Raw genomic sequence first — 13,037 nt, forward strand, 5'->3', positions numbered from 1 at the left:
CTATGCAAAAGAGCATGGAAATAGAGCTGCAGAAAGACAATTTGGACCTCCTCCTACTGAGTGTATGATCAGACAGTGGAGAAAACAGGAAGAACAATGTCAAAAGAGAAGAAGTCCTAAAGGAAAACCAGCAAAATGTTTAAAACATTGATTTCTTAATTTTGGATTGGAAAAGTGGGGGGCATCTTATACATGGGGGCCTCTTCTACATGGAAAAATACAGTATTTATGGCCTAGCATATGTTCGATCATAGTGAATGTTCTATATAGATTCTAGATAATTGAGTTTTGAGTTGGAGTGTTCTGTTAGATGTCATTTAGGTCAAGTTGGTTAAATCTTCTAGAGCCACTTAAATTTTCTATTTTTTTTCCCCTTCAGGTACTAAGAAGAGAATGGCTAAATATACAATTGTATTCATGTCAGTTCTGTGAGTTTTTGCTGTAAACATTTTGAAGCGCCATTACCAATTACATACCCATTCAGGATTGCTTTGTTGTCTTGAGGAATTATCCCTTTATCTTTATGAAATGTCCATCTTTATCCTTGGAATCTTTCCTTGTTCTAAATTTTATTTTGTCAGATATTAATATTGCTGCCACTCTACCTTTCTAATCATTAGTGTTTGCTGCATAACATGTATTTTTCCATCTTTTAATTTTTAACCTGTGTCTTTACATTTAAAATGAGCTTCTTAAGGTAGTATATGTTGGATTTTACTCTGTTGTCCCATTTGACTTTTTTTTTCTTTTAATTTGGCTTAAACCAAATTTACAGTTAAAATTATTATCAACATGGTTTGATTTTAAATGCTATTTTTTTATTGGACTATTTGTTCTCATTTCTCTTATTTCTTCTGTTTTCAATGGAGTGTATTTTAAACATCCTTTATGTTCTTACTGTTACTTTATTAGCTATCACTCTATTTTATTTCTTTAATCCCTGGTTTTTGCCCAGGTTTATAATATGCAACTTTATCTAATTGCAATACTTTTCAAATATCATTATACCACTTTACATACAATAAAACTCCAATATACTTCCATTTCACCTCTACCACCTTTTGTGCTTTAGTTATTATATATTCTGTCCCTATGTTATAAACCCCCTATACATTTATTGACTTTTTTAAGCAATTATCTTTTTCAATTAGTCAAAAATTAGAAAAAATATTTTACATTTACCTATGTATTTACCATTTTTGTAGGTCCAAGTATCCCCTAGTATCATTTTCTTCCTATCTAGAGAACTTCCTTTCACATTTTTTATCATGTGGGTTTGCTAGTGATAAATATGTACTTACTTTTTTTTGCTTCATATTCAAAAGATTTCTAGACTAACAATTTGTTTCTTCCAACACTTTAACATTGTTGTCTCATTATCTTCTATATTTTATAGCTTCTAATGGAAAATCTGCTGTATCGCTTATATCTTTATGGTATATGCCTTTCCTTTCCCCCTCCATGTTTGCCTTTGAGTTTCTCTTTTTGAATGTCTTTAAGTAATCTATCTATATAAAAGCCTAATATGCAAAGTCCCCTCAGTTCAACTGATCAGGAGTTTGATCGCTCGCTATGATGTGCTCTGGCCACCAGGGGGTGGTGCAAAATGAAGGGAGGCCCAGGCCGGCAGCTGGCAGCCAGGGAAGGGAGGCCCCAGCCAGCAGCCTGCAGCTGCTAGGGACCCCCACCAGTGCACGAATTTCATGCACCGGGCCTCTAGTATCATAACACTAGAGGCCCGGTGTATGAAATTTGTGCACTGGTGGAGGTCCCTCAGCCCAGCCTGCACCCTCTCGCAGTCTGGGATCCCCACCACTGCTGCTGCACTTACCAGCCTTAAGCCTAGTTTCTGGCTGAGCAGCACACCCCCTGTGGGAGCACACTGACCACCAGGGGGCAGCTCCTGCGTTGAGCATCTACGCCCTGGTGGTAAGTGCGCATCATAGCAACCAGTCGTTCTGCCATTTGGTTGATTTGCATATTAGGGTTTTATTATATAGGATACCTTGGCTTGTTCTTGCTTGTTTACTAGTATATCTTCAGTTTATTCAGCTTGGGGTTTATTGAGCTTATTTCAATTGTAGAAATTTCATCAATTTTTTTCCTGTCTTCCCACTCTCTTTTTCTATTAGGATTTCACTTCAATTGCACAAATATTGTCCTGAGAAGTCAGTACAATTCTGTTTGTTGTTGTTCAGTCTTTTTTTTTCTCACTGTGCTTCATTGTAGATAGTTTTATTGCTATAATTACAAGTTGAGTCACCTTTTCTTTAGAAGTGCCTGATTTGCTATGAATTCCATCCAATAAATTTTTATTACAGATACTTTATTTTTCATGTTTAATGTTACATTTGTCCCAATAGGATCTGTTCCCATTAAGATCATCTTTTTGTTTAAATCAGTGGTTCTCAACCTTCCTAATGCCACAACCCTTTAATACAGTTCCTCATGTTGTGGTGACCCCCAACCATAAAATTATTTTCATTGTTACTTCATAACTGTAATTTTGCTACTGTTATGAATCGTAATGTAAATATCTGATATGCAGGATGTATTTTCATTGTTACAAATTGAACACAACTAAAGCATAGTGATTAATCACAAAAACAATATGTAATTATATATGTGTTTTCTGATGGTCTTAGGCGACCCCTGTGAAAGGGTCGTTCGACCCCCAAAGGGGTCGCGACCCACAGGTTGAGAACCGCTGGCTTAAATACTTGAGCATATTTATAATAGCATTTATAACATTAGTGTCCTGATAATTCCACAATCTCTGATAGCTTTACATCTATTTCTATTTTTGTATTTTTCTCCTAATTATGAGTCACATTTTCTTGCTTCTTGCTTATTAATTTTTGATTGGATGCTGAAATTACAATTGTGCATTTTTGAGTACTAGACTTTGTTAAGTACCTTTAAAAATCTTTTAATGTGTTGGGGAGGCAGTTAAATGACTTGTCAATTAGTCTGATCATTTTGAGGCGAGGGCAGATTTGGGGTTGATGTTACTCTAGGCCTACTTCTGTCCCACTACTACGGTTTGACTTTGTGGGGAGTCGCTACAGAATGTCCTATATATTTTATGTGGTCTGTCCACTCTGGACGATGAAAATTTGAATGATTCCTGAGCTTGTGTGAGCTCTGGGAATTGTTTGGTTTACTGATTTTCGGTAATATTCTTTCACCAGATGTTGTTCTTTGTCCAGCCTGATAGAATTCTCCAATAAGCACGCACAGATTGGCAATCAGCCAAAGAGTCAAGTGAACACCATGCAGAATTCTGGAGCTCTTTCTTTAAATAACTCCTTCCTCTCGAGTAACATGACCCACAAATTCCAGCCACGTTGACACTTAACTCCAAACTCTGTCTTCTCAACTCAGCATTTTTTACTTAGCTTCCCTAATTGTGCTACAGTTTTGAAACACATCTCTAGGTGAAAAGCTCGGCCAATCCTAGGAGTCACCTCATTTGTTTCCCCTCTCTGAGAGATCATCACAGGCCTATCCTGCCTATTGTCCAATGTATGAAAATAGGTGTTTCATATATGTTGTTCAGTTTTTACATTGGTGATGTAGAAGGGTATGTCCAGATCATGCTGTTCATTCATGGTTAAAAGCAGAAGGATTTTTGATGCCTAAACTAATGTTTTAGAACTAAGGATTTTAATGCTGGAACTTCTCTAATAGAGCTTAACAGAATATTTATTTAGTATGTGCCAGGTACTGTGCTTAGCTTATTATGTGTATTATGTCCTTTGGTCTTCTCAAGAATTTTATCATGTATGTACTGTACTTGCTCCCCTTTTATAGATTGAAAAAATGAGAGAAGTAGTTTGTCCAAGGCGCCACAGCTAGTAAATGGCATAGGTGTCTCTCAGACCCAGGACTGCCCGGCACTACTCTGTACTCTTAACACTTCTGTCATGATACGGGGGGTTTGTCTTACTACCTTGGGCATATCTTACAAGTGAAAGAAATAAAGTTTGTGAATGATTTACAAGAAAGACAGCAGATTGTATTCAAGGTTATCTCTCTCTTACTTTCATTAATTTCTATGATGGTTTTTTTTTGAGGGGTCATGTAAGAGTGATGATATATGTAGGAGTCAGTGATGGTTACACAGCAATTTTTCCTCCATAGAAACCTCATCTTTCATGAGGGATCTTTGGAAAATGGTTGTGAACAACTACTGTAAACTGTCCATGTTATGAATGATTAATTAGAAAATTATAGCTGAAAGAATAACAGATAAAAACAGTGGTAACACAAGAGCAACCAAACCAAACAACAAAAGATATGAAGGTATATGTTAGGGTTCAAATAAATCTGGCCAGTTCTTAACTATTCAAGGAGGTGCAAACTCTCATGAACTTTTTTTTTTTCCTGTCAGCAGGGAAATTTTCCTTTCTTTCTTAAAATTTCCTTTCTTACTCTTGAACATCAAAATACTCGTAGACATGAGATAAGTCATTTAGAAGTGCCTCCTTAGAGATCAAAAGAAAACTTTTCTGTCTATGGTTTTTAACAAGTAGGGAAGTGGCAGTAACCAGAAGTCAGAGTTTAACTACAGTAGTTCCCTTTATGTAACAGTATTTTCCTTCTTTAATTGTATTGCATTTAAAACCTTGCGACAGTAGTCCCGTGATGCTACAACAGGCTGGTTAAGACTCCATGCGATTTTCTAAAAGGGAAAGGAAAGGTGTAAGTGCCTGTAGTTCTCAGATAGGTAACCCACCAAGCACTGGGCTGGGTGAGAATCTAGTGAGAACTTTCAAAGACAGGACCACAGTTTAGAGCTATAAACGGAACGTAAGTGTTTTCCCAGCTGGAAACTGTCTGTGTGCAGTTTATGTCATGTGGCCCAATGTAAGGTTTAACTAAACGGTCTGTCTTCCCGAGGTTTATCTGTGGTCATAATATTCTACAAGTAAAATATAAATGGTATTAAGGTGCTTTGAAATGTACTGCACCTGGCTATAGTCCTAGGAGCTAAATGAAAAAGAAAAAAAAAAAGACACCGAAGAGAGAAGAAATTCCACATTTTTGTTATATTGAACAGATTTTCCTTAAGACACTTGCCCTAATGGTGTTAATGGGCTGTAATGTATGTACCCTTATCTTTACAAAGTCCTTTCATTTTTTTAAAAAAAGTAGAACCATTAAGGAAATTAAATGTGAGGGGGAGCTGGGCCAAGGATCTGACAGCTTTGCATGTTTAATGTTTTTTGTTGTCTCCTTAGGCTTTTGTTCAAAAAGTAACTAATGTAAACATCAAAATCTACTTTAGGTAGAACAAATACCTTGATTTTCAATTTTTCATATGAGAACTGGTTTGTATAAGTTTTATTATGTTTTCTTATACTCTATATATTTAACATGTCCATTATACATAAAATATATTTTATATGATCAATTATATTTTATAATTAATATTATATTTACATTGATATTAAGTATTAATTACATGTGGTGCCATATAAAATATATATTTCTGCCTCCTACTTTCTGTACTGTGCATTCTATATTTGTACTTTTTCCTGTGTGTGTTTTCTATATATACACACATACACATACCCACCTCTGTCCCGTTTTCTGTAGAGTGCACTTTTATAAGCCACCATGAACAATTTGGGGGAAAGAGGCAGTTAATGAGTTAATTAATTAAGTAAACAAAAGAGCTATACTAAATTACAGCCTAAGTAGGTAACACCCTCCTCTTGAATAGCCCTCCTCTTCACTAGATCCATTAACCAGAAGCTCTGTGAGGGAGAGCAAGGAAAGAGAAAGGCCATATGCAGCCAACCAGAGCACAACTGATGAAAAGGGTCAAGGGCAAGCAAATTTTTATTTTAATGTTACTTAACCCTTTTAGTGCCCTGGAAAAGGAACACGGAGTTCAACAAAAGGGTAACATCTGAAACCCTGCAGAGCTGACCATATAATAGCTCTGAGGGAAGCAAAGAGGAGATCACAGGCTGTAGGGCCATTGGCTTGGGAGGGGTTAAGCAACTTTATCTGATCTTCAGCTCTTTTACTGAACAACTAATGACCTACAGTCTGGAGAAGTTAAAAGCTGGAAGTGAAGCCAGGGCTCCTCAAGACTCCAACTGGCATTAAATGACAAGGAAGAATTCAGAGGCCAGACAAAGCTGTTATTATGAACCATTGGTGAGGAAGAAAATGAAATTTTTAAAAAGAAGGGGGGGGGGAGCAAGAATGGAAAACAAAACTTAGGAACAAATTTATGCTCAATTTTTAAATAAACTAAACCTCAGTTATTAAAATCTTTTTGCCTTTGTTATTAAACTAATTTGATAAAATTTCAATTTCAGAGTATTTTTAATGCTGCGAATGAAAGAGCTGATAAGTAACAGTGTTTGTGAAAAGTTTATAACTCTTGCAAATAAAATATGATCATCAATTATTTTTTACTTAACTTCTCATTTTCACCAAAAGGCATGTGACATTTATAGATTAAGGTCTTTGGAAATGGTGCTGGCTATCATTTCAGCAGGAAAAAGAATGTTGATTTATTTCCTTGCTATCTTATTAGAAAAATATCCTAATCTTATGGGCTTAGTTAATGGACCCTGAGAATGACCAAATTGCAAAAGATAAAAACATGAATGTTAGCTCAAGATTATTGAGAGAAATAAAAGGTCTTAAAAAAACAACAACACCTTAGGATCATAAAATGCTTACCAGAATTTTATGTACTCATACTTTGGAAACTGAAATATGTGTTAAACTAATTTGAAAATTAACAGAAAAAAGTACTGATTGTGGTACTAGGGGGCCATTCAGGACAGACTAGCTACAAGTGAGTTGATGTAGACAAAGTGCCCGTATTGCTAGGTCAGGACATGTAGGAATATCTGATGTAGGCAGGTGGAAGGTGTGAGGGTACTACGTTCTTCCATCAAAATCAATTTATTAAATTTCTAACTGGAATTGTCAGTAAACCAGGATGGCCTGTGGAAGCTCTGCTTTCTGAGGGACTCTGGTTGTAAAAGTATGAAAGAAGATATATAGGCAATATAATTTTTAAAACATAAACCAAGACTTGGGTGGGAAATATGGTGTCAACATAAAACAAACATGAAGAAAATGTGCATTTTAAGATGAGGAGAAGACTGACTGTGTGATCACAGTTGGAAGGAACTGTCATAGTGGTGCCTTAGGATTGACATGCCAGGTTAAAATTGAAGATCTATGCCATAGCATGAAATAACCAGCTTTGATGAGATGTATGGTACAGAACTCATAAACACAAACTTGGAGCAAATTAAACACAACATGCAAAAGATGTCAACATTTAACCTGTCCTCGTTCACCTTATTGTCTAAACCTAATACTTAATCCTCAGACCTGTGTCTTGATAATGCTTGTCTCAAGGATCTCCCCGAAACGACCACCTTCAACAGGCTCTTGGATTTTATGTGCTTCCAGGGTAAATCCTGAGTAAACATCCCATTAACCCCATTAAGGCCTGGGACTCTACTCTAGTTTTGTACTTACTAGAAGGAAATCAACAATTATGGTTGTTTTCATAACTTAAACCCTCCACCTGGGAGTCCCTTGGACAAATTTCCTTTCATAAGCTTGAACCATCTAACCATGAACTACAAACCATCACCAAAATTGATGATTTTTAATATTTTTCTGGGGAAAGAGAAGATGAACAATTTGTGACTATTGTCTTTTATATCACAGTACATTCAGTGTCAACATTTTCCAGAAGATAATTTACTCACTTTATTAAAAAGTAAAACAGGAATGCTTACAAATTCCTCAGAAAAATACATCTCTCCCTCTTTTTCTCCCTTTCCATCTCCCTCTCTTTCTCTCTCTTTGAATCTAAATAATAGCTCATCAATCTTTATAGAATTACCTAAATTACTGAGTCACCTGGTATCCCAGCTGAACACAAGGACAATTGGATGGCCTCTCTCTACCACTCTTTGATGTATCTACTATTTGTATCAACTGAATTACATTTAGATTCTCTCCAGGGAAGAGAAAAGGGTATTTGGTGCCTCGGAGAAAATCAGACCTGAATGAAGAATGGTTGGCATGAATAGCTAGATTCAGCCACCAGCGTCAGTGGGAGTTTCGGGTACAGTGTTACGACAGTCACTTGAACCCACATCATCTTGCCATCCTGATGACAAGGCTATGAGGGAAGATGATTGACTTTAAAAAATTACTAACTTCGATTCGAAGTCGTTTTCTGTGCCTTTTCTAAAAGCAGAGAAGGATGGATGTCCAGTTTGAGCTGGGTTGTCCGCAGCAGGGTGACTGTGACAGAGTGGTCATTGGTGACAGTGACCCACCTGGAAGAATGCGGCCTGGAGACATGACGGCAGCTGTGGCTTGTGAAACCCTGGAAGCAAATATCAGCTATGCAGGTGGAACGATACGGGCTACCACCCCAGGGAATTATGAAATGATTGAAAGAAGGAATTTTATCTGCTTTATTCAACACTGTTTCCCAGAAACCAGCACTGGGTCTTGTTTAATTTGCAGTTCACTCAAGATAGGGAGGTAAGTGTGTGTATGAGAAAAGGTGAGGGGATCCTGGTGAGGGAGGAAGAATAACATGATCAAGGTACAGTTGAAGGAAGTCAGGAAGGATGTTTCCCTAAACAAGGGGAACAGTTAAGTCAAGAACAACACCTGGAACAGGATGCACTCACAGGAGGCCACGCAGGAGGGACCATGTGAGGAAACCCTGGGTCAATCAGGAGCAGGGCAGCGGGAGGAAAGCATGGGCAAGAGCCTGTATTATCTTTTCTGCAGGAAGGAATGGGTGAGGCGTGATAAACAGGCTTAGGATTGGCTGGATCGAAAAATGTCCGTGGGCTGTGGGGCCCAGGGGCTGTTTCTAGTTGTCTCCAGGCAACTCCTTGTGACTCTGAGATTGCTGACTGGGGCTGGGCTTTCCTGCTGGAGGCTGCCTACACTCCTTCTCATGCTTCCCATGTGGCTCTCCCACACACGAGTCCCTTTTATACTTTGCATCTCTCCGACTTCTTTTGCTGCATTTCTTGAAGGCAACCAGTTTGCCACCCTTACGCTGCCCTTTTGAGATGCTGATTTGAAGCTGTTCATTAAGAAACAAAACTCAGAAAGAACCTCTGAAACCCCTCCTTTCCCCCATCTCTTTCCTGCCTAAGAGACGCAGACAGAACATTTTGCTTCAGGCAGGAAATCTTAGGGTGTTCTCCCTCGTTTAAGTAGAATTAAGTATCTATCATAATAAAAGCGTAATGTGCAAATTAGACCGGACAGCTGAACCACTTTCTGGACATCCTTCCGGATGACCTTCCAGACGAAGCCCTGGCTGCGAGGGCCAAGCCCCTTGCATGAATTTCGTGCATCGGGCCTCTAGTGGTAAATAAGAGGGCTTCGGGCAGGGGCCTGGCAGCTAGATACCCCATGTCCCATTGTTTCTGAGTTGCCTTCCAAGAATTGTCCTGCCTTGTGTGTTCATTCTTCCTCAACCACCTGTATATCACCATTCTCACTTCAGAAATCTAATTTCCCATCCTCTCTTTCTTCTTTGTCCAAAAATGTCAAATATATAATGTTACCCCACTCTCTGGAATTTCATGCTTATGTGGCTTCCCTATGCACATGTATTACAATTTTGATTGTCTCCTGTTACCCTGTCTCTGTTCATTTGATTATTAGCCCAGCAAGAAGAACTTAGAAGATGGGAGAGAAAAAGTATTATTATTCTTATTATTTACTATTATTATTTATTTATTTATTATTATTATTATTATTATTATTATTATTATTATTTAGCCCCATACTCTTACTCAGGGCAGAGAAAGTTTTCTGTTTTCAAGGGCTCATATGACTGTATATAATCATGGATTGGTCCTACACCAGTAATGGTGAACCTTTTGAGCTCGGCGTGTCAGCATTTTGAAAAACCCTAACATAACTCTGGTGCCGTGTCACATATAGAAATTTTTTGATATTTGCAACCATAGTAAAACTAAGACTTATATTTTTGATATTTATTTTATATATTTAAATGCCATTTAACAAAGAAAAATCAACCAAAAAAATGAGTTCGCATGTCACCTCTGACACGCGTGTCATAGGTTCGTCATCACTGTCCTACACCAATAATCCAGGGAACGTCCCCTGTTTAATTTAATTAATTATTATTATTTAAAAATATATTTTTATTGATTTCATAGAGGAAGGGAAAGGGAGAGATGGAAACATCAATGATGGGAAAATCATTGATCAGCTGCCTCCTGCACACCCCACACTGGGGATCAAGCCGCAACCTGGGCATGTGCCCTGATCAGGAATCGAACGGTGACCTCCTGGTTTATAGGTCGATTCTCAACCACTGAGCCATGCCAGCCTGGTGAACTCCACCTATTTTAAAGCTCATAATGTTAATTACATCTGCAAAGTCTCTTTTGCCATGTAACATCATGTTCAAAGTTCCAGGGATTAGGTTGTGGACAACTTTGGGAGCCTTACTGCTTACCACTCACTGTCATTTACTTTAACTCCCAGTGACCTTCATGGGGATCTGTGTCTCCTGTCCTGTACCTCTGTGTGTCTGGAGGACCTGGTCCTCAGGGGGCACACACTTCTGCCAGGAGCCACAGCAACATTTCCAAATTATCCGATTTGAAATAACAATCTGTAACAGGGAGAACTACCTGAAAGAATGACATTCAAGTCATACAAAATGCAAAGATTAAATAAAGCATCACAGTAAGAAGGGGTAAAATATATTGTGCGTGCACTCTTACATGCAGAGGCAAAATTTTCTGTCTTCCGAAGGCATAGTGGGAGGCAGAGAATTACTTTGGTGTTTTCAGTTTGGGGGAAAGGTTGAGGAGACAGTGTGTTCTGATAAGCTCCATAAATGATAGAAGGGAGGGAACCCATCAAGGGGAGGGAGAAAGCATTCCAGACATAACTCAGCCCTGGGAATGCACAGATGAAAGGGGTGACTTGCTTTCCTATCTGGGTGGAGGGCCCTGGTAGGTGGGGGAGTCAGGGAGAGTGTCCTGAGAAACCTGAAGGGAGCTGTGAACTCCAAGTTGAAGCACTTGGTCATGATATGCATAGAAGAGAATAAAAAGCTACATTAGGGTTTTCAGGATGAGTGTAAAATGATCAAAGTGGTAGCAAGAAAAGATAATTGGGGGTGAAATATTAATGACTGACCTTAAGGAGAAATAAATATGGCCATGTTTTTACTGGGTTGTTTTTTTTTTTATCAGTTGAAACTGCATTAGAAAAGAAAAAATTGGGTAATTGAGGAAACTAGATGTTAAAATCTTGAGAAGTTATACAAAGAAGCTTAACAATTAGCTAAGAAAACTAGAGCAGTTAAAAATTTTCCCCCAAGTCTTTTTTTTTTTTTTTGAGGGCTTTTTGGTAAAAGCCGGAAGACCTGCTGGACAAATTCAAAAGGAGCTGAAAGCACTAAAAATTTTTCCCCAAGTCTTATCTAAACTGTTTTTTTGCTCAAGACAATCTCTCAGGCTTCACTGGAATGAGATGTTCTCTGTTGCAAAGAGAATACATTACTCAGAACGAGATGATGAAATATTTTCAATAACATGTTCCAAAGTTCCAGATTGCACCAACAATGGAATGAAAACTTTCTTCTACAAAACTTACTACAACTTTATTTCAGGCTACTTTTTTTTTTTTTTAAGAGGTGGTGTATATAAAACCCTTACCCTCAAGTGTCAAAGAAATGATTTGAAAATAATAACTAACCTATAATGCTTACTATAATTCAAATGTTTCATCAAGCAATTGAAGCCCATAGTTCATTTAATTGTCATAACAAACCTAGGAGGTGGGTACTTAATTAATAGAGTTTAGGTGGCCTGCACATGGGTACAGAACAGATAGTTGGTGAACTCAGAACCTGAACCCTTGTTCTCTAACTTGTTTGTCTGTGCTCTAAACTGCTACACTGGGGTCAGTAAGCTATGGCCTATAGGCAAAAATGGGCCTGCTCCCTACTTTTGCAAATAAAGTTTTATTACAACACAACCATGCCTAGTTATTTATATAGTGCCAGTGTCTGCTTTCACACCACCAAGCAGTTGGGTAGTGGTGATAGCATGATATGTATGGTCTGCAAACTCTCACATATTTAATAACTAGTCCTTTACTGAATAAGTTCATTGATTCCTGCACAACACTCACTATATAGTTACTTTCTGGTAACTAAATTAGAGTTTTCTTCATAGTATAGTCTTCATCTCCATTACAACAATTTACTTATTGTAAATAAGAGAGAGAGAGAGTATGAGAAAGAGAGAATTTTATATACCAGTGAATTTATGAAGGCATTGAGCCTTCTTTTCTCCTTTTAGTCATTACATCATTTGGGGGGGAGAAAAATTCTTCCTGCCCGATTTTAGTTAAAAACAAATTGAACTCTTGCAGAGGAAGTATTAGGGTTCTCCAGAGAAACAGAACCAATGGGGTGCATATTTATAAGGATATGGAGGCTGAGAAGTCCCATGATCTGCAAGCTGGAGACTAGGAGATGTAGTTCCATGGGTAGCAGAGCTTACAAGCATTTGCAGGACCCAGTGCCATGCCTTGTACATAGTTGACAAACCCTTTATTCAGTAAATGTGTATCGAGAAGTCATAGTGTGTCAGTCACTGGAAGGAGAGCAAGATTCAGATCCTCATCTGGGAGCTTATGGTCGTATAGGGAGAAAGAACAGCATATACAAGAGTCCAGTGATAAGAGAGTACAACGTTTTCGCAAGACTGCATGTAGCCCACAGTAGGAAAGAAGACTAAGCAATGGGTGATAGATAAGATGAAAGGTGAGCAAGAAGCAGATCATGAAAGATTGTAGCAAGACACTTGAACTTAAAGTGGAAAGCCATGGCAGGAGAGTGCCATGGTCAGATTTGTGCTATAGTAATAATCAACTGAATGAATTCGATTTGTTCTTTAATAGTAGACTGTAGACTTAAGGTGACCAAGACCATGGGCAAGACATGGATAGGGAGA

General features: G+C 38.1%; 1 non-coding gene across 1 annotated transcript; it reads right to left on the bottom strand.

The window, feature by feature from the left end:
• Window positions 1-11,412: 11,412 nt before the first annotated feature.
• LOC111826422 lies at window positions 11,413-11,475 on the bottom strand. Its single transcript, XR_002829755.1, has one exon. It is a non-coding gene; the product is annotated as a U7 small nuclear RNA (small nuclear RNA).
• Between the last annotated feature and the right edge of the window lie 1,562 nt (window positions 11,476-13,037).

Source organism: Myotis lucifugus, unplaced genomic scaffold (genome assembly GCF_000147115.1).
Source record: "Myotis lucifugus unplaced genomic scaffold, Myoluc2.0 scaffold_77, whole genome shotgun sequence".
NCBI classification, from domain to species: domain Eukaryota; kingdom Metazoa; phylum Chordata; class Mammalia; order Chiroptera; family Vespertilionidae; genus Myotis; species Myotis lucifugus.